The 6493-nt window shown below is 44.0% G+C and overlaps 1 long non-coding RNA gene across 1 annotated transcript; it reads left to right on the top strand.

Moving 5' to 3' along the window:
- Positions 1 to 699: 699 nt before the first annotated feature.
- On the top strand, positions 700 to 4474 carry LOC145554540 (uncharacterized). The gene is made up of 3 exons (XR_014090513.1): positions 700 to 4027; positions 4116 to 4314; positions 4390 to 4474. It is a non-coding gene; the product is annotated as an uncharacterized LOC145554540 (long non-coding RNA).
- Positions 4475 to 6493: the final 2019 nt, after the last annotated feature.

Below are 6493 nucleotides of genomic sequence, written 5' to 3'. Positions count from 1 at the left end.
GTTCCCCCCCAGCCTTTATCCAGGTCCCTCACCGCCCCCCACCAAAGAATTTGCAGGCTACTTTGCACTGACCATTATTTTATCATTGATATTACTATCACTATTGTAGATGTTTTGATTTTTATGCTTGTTTCTGTATTTATCATCAAAAATAATTTCCCAAAGAACAAAAAAGTCATGGGAATAGAAATTATTTTCACAGGCGTCTACCAAAAATTCAATGAACATTCAAGTTAAACTTGGTAACAGCAGCCAATCAGAGTGGAAAAAAATATTCTTATTTTGTGCCATTTTCTAGTTGTTAAATCTTGCACACAGTGACCAGATAAAAGATGTTCAACATGCCAGTTTGAACTTTGAACTATTTGCAAAACGACTGAGCTCTGCAACATTAAAACATGGATAGAACTGTAACTACATTAATCATAGCTCTTCTTCTTTTCAGTGTTCATCAGTTTCTGATAGTGCAGCTCTGTGCTGCCTTCAGGAGAATGGGACATCAGAGCATCATCCATAAAACTTCACCCACATGGCATTTATTGTGCAAACCAGAGCTTTCAGTGGAAAAACTAAAGTTCCAGGTCCTTTTAATGCCATACAAATATGAGACAGAAACATGGATTATATCTTTATATAGACCTGTCTATTGATTATAGATTAATAGTTTTACTGGACAGAAATTACAAATCTGGTTCTTAATCAAATCCTAATGAGTCAAATTGAAAGTGTCATGGAGTCATCAGCCTCATGACATTAACACTGACATGAAAAATAATATTGAAGAAATAAATATATCAAATCTAATTAAAAACATAAATAAGTGATCAGTTCTTTACTGTTATGGTCTGTAAGATATATTTATTCTCAGTACTAGATGTGGTGTCAACAAAACCCATGACATTTCAACAATATTATTTACCTTTTATGTGGAAATAGTGTCTTTTTATTCTTGCCATACAGTTTCTGTATTAATTATTACTTGAAAGGTCTTGCCATACCAGTTTATTCCTCTGTATTTACTTTAGTTTCTTAGCTTATTCTTGCATTTTGTTCTTCATTCATTTCCATTTAATTTCCTTTGATTAGTATTATCCTCTCTTGGTTTATTGCTATGTCCACTTTAGTTTCTTTCCTGTTGCTACAGTTATTTTATCATTTATTGACCATCAGTAATCTTCACTCATCACCTGCTGCGCCGCCTAATCAACAGTTTTTTCACTGCTCAGCGTCGGATTCTCTGTTTTTATGCCATAATTCACATCTAGTTCGTCGCTCCGTTTTATGTCCCGCTTCTCCTGTTTCAGAGTTTTGTGCAATGTGAATGTCTTTTTTTTACCCCCTAAGTTGCAGGGCGGTCGGGAAGCGTATCGATGGGGAAAAGGCAAACTGACATAAACCTTTTAAAACTACGGAAACAATTTCTGCATTCTGATTATTGAAATTTAAAAGTGCTGTGCTGTTCCATCACCCCCGTTTCATACCGGACCACTTACAGCACCGTGTTAACACTATAAAATGAACGTTCTCTATCGTGGTATCACCCATGGAGGGATTTCATGATTTCTTTATTTAAATAGGTTAATTTTTCAGAGGGATACACAGTGAGGGTATCATGATTTTAGCTACCAGTAGCAGGAGAACGGAGCTGCGCCAAGAAGCTAACAGAAGCTAACAAACACTGAATAGAAGAAGAACTGCCATCGATACAGTTGCAGCCAAGCATGGTTTAATGTTACACAATACAGTTTTACCAAGTTGCTCAAAGTCTAAACTGGCATTGTTGTTCATTTAAGGTGTAAAGTTTACCTTCGACTAAATGCCCCCCAAAGGCATCCCAGCGCCCCCCTGTTGTAAAAATGTCCGCCAGTGCCCCCTGCCGTCCTCTGAACACCCTCTGGGGGGCTGTACCGCCCACGTTGAAAACCGCTATTCTAACAGCCTTAACCTCCACTAAGATCCCTTACACTTGGTCCCCTGAGGCTGACGCTGCCTTCAATCGGTTAAAGACCCTTTTTGCCAACGCTCCCGTTTTTATCCAGCCAGGCCCTACAAAACAGTTCATTTTAGAGGTGGACGCATCGGACTCCGGAGTTGGAGTGGTGCTCTCCCAACACTCCGTCCAGGATCATAAGACCCATCCCTGCGCTTTCTTTTTCTGCAGATTGTCCCCGGTGGAGAGAAATTACGATGTAGGAGACCGTGAACTGCTAGCTATTAAATTAGCTTTGGAGGAGTGGAGACACTGGCTTGAGGGTGCTGAACAACCCGTCATCGTGTGGACGGATCATAAGGACTTGGCGTACCAGATGCGTTGTCCCGGCTGTTCTCCCCTGATGACTCGGAGAAGATCCCTGCACCCATCCTCCCTCCGACCTGTTCTGTGGCCATGGTTACTTGGGAGATTGAGGACTTGGTGAGGCAGGCTCAACAATATGAGCCAGATCCTGGCACGCGACCTCCCAACAAGATTTTTGTTCCCTCCACCATGCGGGCTCGAGTGATTGACTGGTTACATTCCTCTAAGTTTTCAGCCCATCCTGGCATCACCCGTACGACCGCCTTAGTCAACCGTCATTTTTGGTGGCCGTCCATCTTTAAGGACGGCCACCTTAAAGCCGTGGCCGTCCTTAAACAGGCCAATACAAACAGGCCAGTTTGTATTGGCCTGTACTATTTGTGCCTGAAATAAGCCTTCCCATCAGTCTCCATCTGGTCTGCTACACCCATTTCCCACACCAAAACGCCCCTGGTCGCACATAGCCATAGACTTTGTTACTGGACTCCCCACTTCCAAAGGAATGAACACCATTTTCACTGTTATTGATCGGTTTTCCAAAGCCTGCCATTTGATCCCGTTAAGAAAATTGCCTTCCGCTTTCCAAACTGCCCAACTGTTGGTTAAACATGTGTTCAGGTTGCATGAGATTCCCCAAGATATTCCTTCTGACCGGGGTCCCCAGTTTTCAGCCCAGGTTTGGAAGCATTTTTGTTCGGCCCTGGGGGCCAAGGTGTCTCTAACCTCTGGTTATCATCCACAGTCAAACAGCCAAGTGGAGCGCATGAACCAGGAGTTGGAGGCCACTTTAAGATGTCTCACCTCATCCAACCCGACTGACTGGAGCTCTTACCTACCTTGTGAGTGTACTTGGGTGGAGTACACTCCCAATGCTCACATCTCTGCTGCCACTGGGTTGTACCCTTTTGAGGTTTCCTTAGGCTACCAACCCCCTCTTTTTCTGGCGGATGAGAAGGACATCGCAGTGACCTCGGTCCAGCATCACATCCGTCAGTGCAAAGCCATCTGGAGTAAAACGGTTGCTGTCCTTAACCGCACTGCTGAACAGAACCGTCGCTGGGCAGACCGCAAGAGGAGAGTTGCACCCACTTAGAAGCCAGGCCAGGAGGTCTGGCTCTCCACGAAGGATATCCCACTGAAGTCTGTTTCCAGAAAATTGGCCCCTCGTTTCATTGGCCCTTATGTGGTGGAAAGGATGGTGGGCCCGTCTGCAGTCCGTCTACGTCTGCCTGCTTCCCTCCGCATTCACCCTACCTTCCATGTCTCCCAGGTCAAGTCGGTCCACTCCAGCCCATTGTTTCCCCCTGTTAACCCCCCGCCCCCCCGTGACATTGATGGTCACCCTGCCTACACCGTCCGTCGGATTGTGGATCCCGCCGGCGTGGACGGGGCTGGCAGTATTTGGTAGACTGGGAGGGTTACGGCCCTGAGGACCGTATGTGGGTTCCCAGATCGTTCATTCTGGATCCCTCTCTTATCTCAGATTTTCATTCCTCGTCCTCTAGTTCTTTGGGACCGCCTGGTGGCGGTCATTGAGGGGGTGGTACTGTTGGGTACCAGGTTGGGTTTTCTTCCTTTTCAGCTGACCATCAGAGGGCGCCAGGGGCCGCTTTTCCTTGGTGGGTGTGTCAGTAGGTTCCTGCTGGACGCACCTGGCTCAAATCGTCATCTAGAGGAGTATTTAAGCGGCAGGCTCCTGCACTTCACCGCCAGAGTGTTTTACCTATTGTGGTACCTCCAGCCTCTCTACTATTCGTCTCATTGAGATCGTTTCTAGTTGCCTTCAAGACCTTACCTGTTGTTTTGTGACTCCTTCCAGGACATCTTCAAGTTTCCCCGGAGACTTCCCGTTTTCAAGCTCAGAGGGGATTACATTCACGACGCTGGGATCTATACTCACTTTTGGGGTCTCTCTCTCTCACGAGCCTGTCCGTCCCTCATCCCTCTCCGAGTCAGCCTCCGTTCCCAACTGCAACCTGGTACCGAAACCCTTCCCCCACCAGAACTCATTACAACAAGTAAGCTCCGAACCCATACTAGCAGCCTGTTTCCTACGAACATTTAACTCACCTCCACTCTCCTTTTGTGTGCAGCCGTGCCAGTCTTCCTGCTGCAGCCTCCCGACTGCGGACGTTTTGACCATTTTTAGATCGTTGTCAATAAAACATCTAAACTTTTTCCTGCCTCTCTGTGTGTTTCTGCATGTGGGCTCAGAAATTAAAACCCAGCATGACGGTACCTTCCAGCAATGCTACTTGACAAGCAGCCAATTCATTTTTCTTGGTGTTGATTGCCTGTATCCCCTTGATTCCCTTGCTTCTTTTTATTAATCTTCTGTTGGGAATCTTTGTGTCATTTCTGACAGTTGCTTCAAATTGGACAAGCAGGTGAGCTCTGTAGTGAAACCAGTTTTTTTTCATCTGCGCTTTCTAGCAAAGGTTAAAATCTAGCTTCCTTATCACAGACTTAGAGAAACTTATCCATGTCTTCATTACTACATGCTTCGACTTCTACAACGCATTATGGACCAATCTTTTTTACAGCGTCTCCAAATGACTCGTAAAGCTGCAGCTGGACTCTTAACTGGAACCTGGAAACCAGAGCACATAACCCCAGTATTGGCTTCTCTGCATTGGCTGCCAGTTTCTTCTCTGATTGGTTTTGAAACTCCTTTATTGTTTTATGAAGCTGTAAAAGGCTGTTACATTCCCAAGGTAGTCCAGGGATACAGGTGGGGATGTAACAATACATTTCCAAGCAATTTAAAGACAAAACCCCCCAGGTGTGCAATTAATGGTTTATTAAAAAGACCTGACACTGGACCTCCCTTGTATAGCACTTTGATGCAGTTAATGGCTGTTTTTAAGGTGCTTTATTTTAAATTATGTTGCCTGAGAATGACTAGATATAACATTCTAAATTATCTACTCACAAGAACATTATGAAAATATTATAAATGTACCTCAAACCAAAGTTAAACTAGTTTTGGGTTTGTTATAGTTTTACAGAAGAGAACTGGGCCACAAAAAATCATAAAATTCTGACTTTGATCTCAGAATTTAGATTTTAATCTCACAGGCCTTCACAACATAATGGCTACATCATGCAAGCATTCTCAGTTTTTACCAAAGCCTTGACAGACAGGCTCAAGTCTCTCTCTCGACAACTTTGAAAGCATTCTCCTTCCTACCTCAGCAGCTCTGTGGCATTCTCTAATCCTGGCATTTCTTCTCTTCTTGCAATCTTGCAATTTTTACTTGCCTTCACAGACTCTTGCAGTCCATTTCTCCTCTTCCATTTTAACCATGCAGTTTATTCATCCCCTTAGCAGGCATGCTCAGTCTCCCTCTTCTGCGTCTCTAGTTTTCTTTGTTTCTTAGGTTTCAGCTTGGTCCCAGTCATCTATAAAAATAAAATGCATACATGCTTTGTGAGCTTGGAGAATGTGGAACAAGAAGCTCTGAATATTCTATCTTGTTTGGTGTGGAGGAAGCGTCGCTCCCTCAATAAGGTCCAGCTGTCTGTCTCTCTCGCTCCTTGGCCGAACTTCAACCCTCCTTCACCTTCAGCTCGTGACTTCTTCCATATCCATTCAGTCTGGCATCCTCTCCACCACCAGTGTCCGACCCCAGACGTCCCTAATCTTCATACACATTCTGACAGCGTTTACCAGCACCACGTTTTCCTCCTGGGCTCTGAGCGCGCCAAAGACTTTCATTCTCTCTATGTGAATTTTTCTAGGTTGAATTAGTTTTGTTCATATTTTGGTTCATTTTTAGGTGCAGTATTCAAAAAGATCAAAGTATTGTATTGTGATTGAGCACACATTGAATGGATAATAATACTCAACAGAAGAAACCACTTTCAAAAAGTGTTTTCTATTATCCTTGAACAATAAATAATTATAATTTTCTCCCAACTTTTGCTGTCGTCATTTCACAGACTAGTTTAAATGCCACCGGGATGGAATACAGTAACTTGTAAACAGATGATTTAAACTGCTTGTGTGGAGACAGAAAAAAATCATTAGACTTCAGTTTGAAAGTCATAATTGTCATGATGTGGTGTTGAGGTGCGTTGAGGAAAGAGGCCATGGACCCAGGCAAGAGATGAAACGTAGATTTAATAGTGAAGGGACTAGATTAAGATAATCTCAGTGCTGTTTGTTTCTTTTTCTCAAGTTACAACTTTGACCTT

This window comes from Poecilia reticulata, chromosome 13, assembly GCF_904066995.2.
Source record: "Poecilia reticulata chromosome 13, P_reticulata-male-v2, whole genome shotgun sequence".
In the NCBI taxonomy this organism is placed as follows: Eukaryota; Metazoa; Chordata; class Actinopteri; order Cyprinodontiformes; family Poeciliidae; genus Poecilia; species Poecilia reticulata.
This window is presented reverse-complemented; position numbering and strand designations above follow the sequence as displayed.